A 9,718-nucleotide genomic window follows, 5' to 3' on the forward strand; every position below is an offset into this window, starting at 1 on the left:
CTCCATCTAATCTGAAGAGCTTGGATCACTTATCTCATATTGTGGTTTAGGATTGGGGAGTTGAGGAGGAAGCACCCCCCTTTCTATAACCGTAACACATGAATCCATCTTTTGCATATATTTTGTAAGTTCTCATATTGCTTAAGTAAGCTCTTGAGTTTGTGCAGAATTTTGAACCAGTTCTTCTTGAGGTTTCACTTGATTTGGAATTTGATTAAAGAAACCTTTAGGAGTGGCAGTTTTTCCATTCCTCCAACTGAAGTTTGGAGGATTTCTCCAACTAGGATTGTATGTATTGGAGGTAGGTCCATTAAAAGGTCTTTAGTAATTGTTCATGGCATTAGATTGCTCATTTAACACCTCTTGAAAGGCAGGTATTGTTGGACAATTTTCAATTGTGTAAACATTGCAACGACAAATACTGCAAACAGTTTCCTTAACCTTATCCTTCTTTAGTTCCATGGCCTCGAATTTTCTTATGAGATTAGACACTTCAGCATTGATATCATCAACCTCTTTCAGAAGGTATAATTCGCCCCTCTCCTTTGATTAAGTGCGTCTAGAAGTGGTGCTTGATTTTGGGCAAGTGTCCCATGATTATGGGTTTTCAACAAGTTTGTCCAAGAAATCCCTCACATCATTGACATTTTTATTCATGAATTCTCCATTGCACATTATCTCTACCAATTGGCACATGGAAGATGTCAGTCCATCATTAAAAAAAAGTGTGTAATGTGCCACATTTCAAAACCATGTTGTGGGCATGAACTGACAAGATCCTTGAACTGCTCCCAACATTGGAAGAAGTTTCATCCTCCTTTTGGGCGAATATCATGATTGACTTTCTAAGGGTGTTTGTTTTATGATGTCAAAAAAATTTCTTTATAAACTCCCTTATCATATCATTCCATGTGCCAATAGATCTAGGACGTAGTGAATGCAACCATGTCTTAGCTTTCTCTTTCAAAGAAAAGGGAAAGAGTTTCAGCCGGACTGTGTCCTCAAACACGTTTGGAAAATATAAAGTGGTTATGGTCTCATCAAACTCTTTCAAATGCAAATATGGACTTTAAGATTCAAGTCCATGGAATTTTGGAAGGAGTTGGATCACCCCTGGCTTAATATCCATGTATCCCATATTTTCTGAAAAAATAATGTATGAGGGTGTACTCACCCCCATCGGTTGTAAATAATCTCACAAAGTACGAGGTGGGGGTGCTTAATGCACTTCATTCTCATCTTGGACTTCCTCAACCCCAGGTTGAGGTTATCTTCCCAGTTGATTAATCGGTTGATTTGCAGCCATCACTTCAATTAACTCTGAGGATCTCAAGTGGTGTCTAATCCTATGATGGATAGATAACCCCTTAACCAATCCTCCTTCACTCAAAAGATGTCGAGTGTTGTCACGAACCCACTTGGGCATGAAACACTCTCAGCCCTTAATCTCAGATTCTAACCTAAACATTAAAATAAAATAAAATAAAATAAAAGGAAATAGAAATATAGAAATAGAAAGAGAGAAGAGTTGGAAATAAGTTACCAAATTAGAAGTTCCTAAGTTAAGGTCCTACAAAACAAAACAAAACAAGTCAGTTTCTAAAAATAGAAATTCTAAAATTAGAAAGTTCCTAAAATAGAAAGTAAACTAGTTTCTAAAAAGGGAAAAGTTCTAAAAACTGAAAGTAGAAAGTTTTTAAAAATTGATTTGGAAAGTTCTGGACCTAAAATCAGAAAGTAAGTTAATTTCTAAAAATAAAAGAAATCATTGAATTAGAAAGTATGTTAATTTCTAAAAATAAAACTTGTTCACAACCCTAAGTGTAGGATCGCGATGTAGTAATAATCTCAGTAAGACGAGGTCGAATCCACAGGGACTGAACCTTGTACGTATTCTGAAAGTAACTAAAACTAGAACTAGAAGAAGATGTAATCTAAATCAGGAGATTTTAAGGGAATAATTATAAACTATTTAACTAAAACTTGTAAATTCAAAGGTGGGAAACTAGGGTTTCCAAGGATCCACTTGTAAAGATCAGGGAGATTTATGCTTGATTCACGAACACAACTGGAATCAGAGTCTTATCTTCATCCAGTTGGAAGATATTTCATTAAAAATCAATTCTGAACTTCCTTTGATCTAGTCCTCAATAGACGAGAGGTATGAGAACTAACATTGATTCCATCACAAAACCATGTCCATGAGACAAAGCAAACAACAGAATTTACTAATCCACAACCAATCTGAGAGAATTATGAATGTTAGGAAGGATTCCATCATCCAACCATGCCCAGGGGATGATGGTGAACAACAGGGTTCCTAAGTTCATAATATCTATAATGAAAAGAACATGCTCAAAGCTATAACAAATCCATTGTAATTTAAGTCACAACAAACCAGTAAAAACTAAAAGCATTCCTTATAATCAAACTAGAAACAAAGGTAGTTCAACTTAAACATGAACAAAGCCATAAAAAGGATCCCATCACGCTACAAGCTTCACCTCTTAGCTAGCCAATCATAGACATGATCAAGTTAAAATCTCTTAAAAACATCATAGGAAAAAACTAAAGAAGGAAGAGAAAAAAAAACTCTTTGAAGCCGGCCTGCTCCACGGCTCTCTCTCTCTCTCTCTCTCTCTCTCTCTCTCTCTCTCTCTCTCTCTCTCTCTCTCTCTTCACGTCTCATGTCCATAGCTCTAGATGATCCCCTTCTCGGCGTTCTCCCTCTCTTTTATAGGCATTGTAGGTCGGTGGTTGGGAGTGCGTAAGGGTGAAGTTTACGCAGCAACAGCGAAACTGTAAACCGCATGCACAGCGAAACCGCAAACCGCGTGCTTGTGGAACAAGTTTTCGGGATGGCTGAACATCTCAGCTCTGAATTTTCCCAATGGCTGGGGTCAGCTTTGGCCTAGGCTCCATCTAAACAGTTCAAATTGGCCAACCAATTAGAGGTGGTGAGCCACATCTTCCAGAAATTTCCAGAATTCTCGGACGTACATTACTACGCATGTCAACCTGAGCTAAACCTTGTGGGGTCCATGATCGACGTCGATGAGAAAATCCACTCTATCCATTGGATTCCTCTTAAAATTTCGGTCAGGAATGTACACTTTTGCTCGAGTTTGGTGTGGCCCAAGGGATCAAATCTTCCTGTCGTTCATCTTCATGTACATGCAATGTTCGAGAAAATTGACCCGCATATCAGGGTACGGTCGGTTTGACCTCCTAGATGCAATGAATGGTTTGGATCATCGAATAGGATGATGATGGTGGCCCACCAAATTTTAACCGCAACTCCTTGTTTCAAATTGTGCAGGCGGGAATGAAGAAGGAAACTCCTTTCAGTCAAAGACAGTTTAACCGTCTTTGCTGTCACAGTACACAGCGGGTGTGCATACCCCATGTGCATGCACGACACTGGCGGGGGGCCCACAGTGATGTGCATGAGAAATCTGCACCGTTCATCTACCTTCCCATCTAATTTAACGAGTGGGGCCCAAATTTGAGGCATATCCAGAGATCAGGTGGGCCCCAAATTGGTGATTTTATGGCTAATCTTTCCATTGGGCCACTTACACAAAGATTCAATGGCTGAAATTCTACACGTACAGTTACTTTATGATCCTCAGGCAAGATATAAAGTTTCGTGCCAAACGGATGGTGGGAACCCTGTGGTCTTGCATTTAGGATGATTTTCAAGCCTCTTTATCTTCAATCACTGGGTTTTCTTAGATCTTTAGCTCATGAATTCTTCAATCTTGGTCCCCTAAGATTTGTCCCTTGCCTTGGTGATTTTTAAGCATCAAATCTATGCTTTTAGTACTCTTTTCAGTCCAAGCTCCTAATTCACCTTGCAACACAAATGTGATTAAATTAGAGCGTTAAACATTATCATGTTCATAAAAACAAGTAATAATTGGGGTTTAATATGCAATATTTGACCCTTAACAGTGCAACACCTCCTTTCGCACCTCTTTGGAAAAATTTGGAAACTACTTCAAATTTACACACTCCGCATAACTCTGCATAACTCGCCCGATTCTTTAAATAACATCGAATAGCCTTCGATGTCATTGAAGGTGTTTTCATATGTGCTTTTTCCATGCTTTTGTAGCTTCATCTAGACTCTGCAACCTTCCATGTCATCGAACCTACCATCGATGTCATCGAAGAGGCCTTCGATGTCATTGAACATTGTTTGAGGAATCGATAATGTGTCCAAAACAGTCCAGAGAGTTATTCCAAATTCTTTAATAATTTTAATGTCATTAAAGAGACCTTCGATGTCATCGAGCAGATCTTTGATGTCATCGAGGAGTGCTTCGAGTAATCAAAAATGGTACCCAATATGTCCAGTGAGTTTTACCAAAATTTCCCAAAAAATTCGATGTCATCGAGCAGGTCTTCGATGTCATCGAGCAAAACTTCGAGTCATTGTACAAGTTCTCCACTCATCGAAAAATGTCTTCAATTTGTCCAACGACCAACTCGATTTTCCTTCATAAATTTGATGTCATCGACCTGTGGTCGATGTCATCGAATGTGTCCTCAATGTCATCGAACGGTGCTCGATGACACAGTTAATGTGTATTCTGCACTTATTCTTTCGGCTTCATTCCTTCTCCACTTAGTTTTCTTGAATCTTGGGACCTTAAAATCTTCAATCTTTGCCTCCTAAGATCCATTCTTTGCCTTGGTGATCTTTGAGTGTCAAATCCATGCTTTTAGCACCTTTTCCAATCCAAGCTGTTAAACTCACCTTGCAAGAAAAACATGCGTAAAACAAGACATTAAGCAGTATCATGTTCATAAAACCAAGATATAAATCGGGTCCAATATGTAATATTTGACCGTCAACACAATCCCCAACCAGCATTTTGCTAGTCTCGAGCAAAGTATGCGAAAAATAAATCTCAATGCTTAATGTAAAGAATCTTTTTCAGAAAACAGTCTTTTGTGCACTCAAGTATGAATGGGTATAAAGAAGATACAAAAGTGAGATTTTGAAAACCTAGAACCAAATCACATAAGCAACCAATCAAATAAGTTCTTTGTTCATTAAATCGAAGCATAATTTGTGTATCAAGTTTTTCAATGTGCTCAGTGAATGTCAACTCACTTCCCGTACGAATACTATCAATTCATCATGTTAGCCATGCTCATTACTTCAAGATCAATTTAAAACTCAAGTACTGAATCCGAACTTATCCACTTTTCCTTCTTTTTTCAGTTTTTTATTTTATATCGACAGTCAATTTTTATTCATTCTGTTTATTTTTGCATTCTTTTTCTGTTGTTTTTCACTCTTTTTCATGACCTCTTTGTCGATCTCCTATTTTTTTAACTGGTTCTTTTCTTCTTTTAAAGTGGATAAAATTCTCTAGACTCGATTCTCACCATCTATCAATATTAACATACTAACAATCAGAAATTATAATACATCTTACAGAAGGCAATTTGAGTGTGTCAGGTGATTTAGATTATCATGATATTCGAACTCCCTCTTAATCAATTGAACGCAAGCACTTAGCTGATAAGTTACTTTGATGATTAGATTCTAACAATCCAAAATTCAATCTCTATCTTATCATACTCAAGACATTCTTAAGTACACAATTCATCGCTTCCCAAACAGATTTCAACTTGAATCATTAAAAAATTTTAAAAATTTTGTTCAAAACTGAGAAAACACTGATTAGGTTACCTAATCCCCCATCCCCAAATGAAAAATCTACATTGTCTTCAATGTAAAAGAATAAGCACGCAATGCAAAAGAGGCAATGAAAAGAAAAGGGAAGTGATTGAAAGGTAATACCTGAAGAAGGAATTTTGGGGTTTTTTCAATAATCTTAGTGTGAAGATAGGTTAGCACAAAACAAAACTTAATAAAGTATAAGCAAACTACCCTAGTCCTATAAAAGCGATAAACCTATACGTCCATCAAACTAGGAGATCAATCTTGGTACATAGGATCAGTTAGACGTATGGACATGTACTCTGAATTAAACTTCTTAACAAATGGCTTTAATCGATGTCCATTTACTTTGAATTCATTGTCATTGTTTAGATTCTTTATCTCGACAGCCCCATGAGGATAAACATTAGTAATAGTGAAAGGGTTGGTCCAACGAGATCGGAGTTTGCCTAAAAAGAGATATAACTGAGAATTGTACAAGAGGACCTTCTGACCCGATGTGAATGATTTTCGAAGAATGTGTTGGTCATGAAACACCTTCATCTTGTCCTTATAAATTCTCGAGTTCTCGTACACATCATTCTGGATTTCTTCAAGCGCATTCAACTGAAGTTTGTGTAGCGAGCCAGTGTTGTCCAGATTGAAATTCAGATTTTTAATAGCCTAGTAAGCTCTATGTTCTAACTCCATAAGCAAGTGGCAAGGCTTCCCATAGACAAGTTTAAAGGGTGACATTCCAATAGGGGTTTTGAATGCAGTACGGTAAGACCATAAGGCATCGGTCAATCGAATTGACCAATCCTTACGGTCAGGGTTAACTGTCTTTTTCAAGATGTGTTTAATTTCCTTATTGAAAATCTCAGCTTGCCCACTTGTTTGTGGGTGGTATGGAGTGCTCACTTTATGAGAGATGTCATATTTCTTCATTAAATTTGCGAATGGCCTATTACAAAAATGTGAACCTCCATCACTAATAATGGCTCGAGGTGTTCTAAACCAGGAAAGGATGTTCTCTTTTAAGAATTTAATGACCGTTTGATGATCATTGTTTCGTTATGGAATCGTTTTGACCCATTTAGTGACATAGTCTATGGCAAGCAAAATATATAAATTTCTAAAAGATTGGTGGAATGGTCACATGAAATGGATGCCCCAGCAATCAAATGCTTCAATGATCAGAATGGGGTTCAAAGGAATCATGTTTCAACGGGACAATGCTCCCAATTTCTGACAGCGCTCACAAGCTTTACAAAACTCATGAGTGTCCTTGAAGATAGTGGGCCAGTAAAAGCCACACTGTAAAATTTTGGCCGTAGTCTTTTTAACAAAAAAGTGACCACCACAGCCTGAGAATGACAGAAGGAGATGACACTTTGGTGTTTATTGTCTAACACACATCTCCTTAAGATTTGGTCTAGGCAATATTTAAACAGATATGGATCATTGTTCATAACCCCAAGTGTAGGGTCACGATGTAGTAATAATCTCAATAAGACCGAGGTCGAATCCATAGGGACTAATCTCATATGTATTCTGAAAGTAACTAGAAGTAGAATTAGAAAAAGATGAAAATCTAAATCTGGAAGTGTAGAGAGAGTGTTGTGAATTATTTAACTAAAACTTATAAATTCAAAGGTGAGAACTAGGGTTTTCAGGGATCCACTGATAGTTATTAGGATGTTTCCTTATTTGATTCAAGACACTCAATTGGAATTGGAGTCCTATCCTATCCAATTGGAAGATATTCAATAAACTCATATCTGAACTTCCATTGACCTAATTCTTCAACGAATGAAAGTCATAAGGATTAGAAGTGATTCCATCACCCAACATGGAAGAATTGTGAAGAATAGAAGGGATTCCATCACTCAGCCATGCCCAAGGGACGATGGAGAACAACAGGATTTCCTATTTTCACAAACTCCAAACAGAAAAAGAAGATACTTCAAGCAATTGCAGATCTATTGTAATTTAAGTCACAATAAACCATTAAAAACTAAAAGCATTCCTTAAATATCAAAATACAATCAAAGGAGTTCAACAATAATGAGAATCAAATAAGAAAAACATCCCAACCATGATACAAGCTTCACCCCTTAGCCCTAGCTAAGGGATCTAGCAAACCATAGATATGATTGAATTAAAAACCCAAGAAGAAAGCATTTAAAACTAAGAAGGGAAGAAGAACTCTTGGAAAGTGGCTCCGCCCTTTTTCTCTACTTCTCCAAACCTTAGATATCCTCAAAAGTGCTTATGAACCCCTATTTATAAGCCAATTTCCGCAGATCTGTAAAATCAGATCAATTTTACACACTCTACATAATGCCTTGATGTCATCTAATGCCCTTCGATGTCATCGAAGGGGTTTGAATCCGGAAGTCACGCCTTTTCGCTCTTTCGCACTGCGTAAGCCTCTGTGTCATCGAACCATCCTTCGATGCCATCGAGTGAAGCTTCGATCCATCGAACAGGTCTTCAAGTCTTCTAGAATGTGTCCAAAATGGTCCAGCAAGTTGCTTCAGTTTCTTCAATAAATTTGATGCCATCAAACAGTCTTCGATGTCATCGAGTACCTTCCTTCGAGTCATCGAACATGTCTTCAATTGATCAATAAAAGCACCCAATATGTCGAGCAACCAACTCTATTTTTCCTCATAAATTCGATATCATCGACTAGTGTTCGATGTCATCGAACGGATCTTCGATGTCATCGAACGGTTCTTAATGGCACAGTCTTTGTGATTTATGCGCTTGTTCTTTTGACGTCCTTCCTTATCTACTTGGTTTTCTTGGATCTCGGAGTCTTGAAATCTTCAATCTTGGTCTCCAAAGATCCCTTCTTTACTTTAGTGATTCTTGAGCACTAAATTCATGCTTTTAGCATTCTTTTCAATCCAAGCTCTTAAATTCACCTTGCAAAACGAACACATGTAAAATATACCATTAAGTCATATTATGTTCGTAAAACTAAGAAATAAATGGAGGATAATATGCAATATTTGACCCTCAACAATCATCCTAGAAGAATTTGTGTACCTCGGTAAAGAATTTTTTTTTATCTTGCACATGAATCTTATAGCAAGATAATTAGCAATATCCACAAACCAAGGTGAATGGAGACTTTAAACAGTTGTTCGTTAAGGAACATATCATTTATACGTGTCATCTCAAGGGAATCAAAGAGATCAAGGTAGGAAAGATGGTCAGCCATTGCGTTCTCTACTCCATTTTTATCTTTTATTTCCAAATCGAATTCTTGGAGTAGGAGGATCCATCTTATCAGGCGGGACTTAATATTATTCTTAGAAAGAAGATACTTGAGTGTTACATGATCTTTGTAAATAACGATCTTGGATCCAATCAAGTAGGACCTAAATTTGTCCAAAGAGAACACTATGGCTAAGAGTTCCTTTTCCATAGTAGAGTAGTTCACTTGGGAAGGATTTAAGTTCTACTTACGTAATGAATAACGTAGGGCCTCTTTTCTTTTCTATAGACTAAAATCACCCCAAGAGCATAATCAGACGCGTCGCACATAAGTTTACAAGGAAGGCTCCAGTCAGGTGGTTGCATAATAGGTACAGTGGTTAACATGCCCTTGAGCTTAGTGAAAGCCTCCTGGCATTACTCAATTCACTCATATGGGATATCCTTTTAAAGTAGATTGCATAAAGGACAAGAGAGGTGACTAAAGTCCTTTATGAATCTTCTATAAAATCCAGCATGTACTGAAAAGGATGGCACGTCTCGCATGTTCTTGAGTGGAGGTAAGTTAGTGATAAGATCAATTTTAGCCTTATTTACCTCAATTCCCTTGGACAAGATATGTTTAAGGACAATTCACTTACAAACCATGAAGTGGCACTTCTCCCAATTCAGTACCAAATTCTTTTATTCACATCACTTCAGCACACATTTAAGATTCTCCAAACAATCGGTAAAGGATGGACCAAAGATAGAGAAGTCAGAAAAAAGGAGTCATGAAGACCTCTAAATATTGCCCCACCATGTCAGAAAAAA

At 37.4% G+C, this 9,718-nt stretch overlaps 1 non-coding gene across 1 annotated transcript; it reads left to right on the plus strand.

The window, feature by feature from the left end:
- Nucleotides 1-747: 747 nt before the first annotated feature.
- On the plus strand, nucleotides 748-853 carry LOC131250341 (small nucleolar RNA R71). The gene has a single exon (XR_009173260.1). It is a non-coding gene; the product is annotated as a small nucleolar RNA R71 (small nucleolar RNA).
- The last annotated feature ends 8,865 nt before the right edge of the window (nucleotides 854-9,718 follow it).

Source organism: Magnolia sinica, chromosome 6, assembly GCF_029962835.1.
Source record: "Magnolia sinica isolate HGM2019 chromosome 6, MsV1, whole genome shotgun sequence".
In the NCBI taxonomy this organism is placed as follows: Eukaryota; Viridiplantae; Streptophyta; class Magnoliopsida; order Magnoliales; family Magnoliaceae; genus Magnolia; species Magnolia sinica.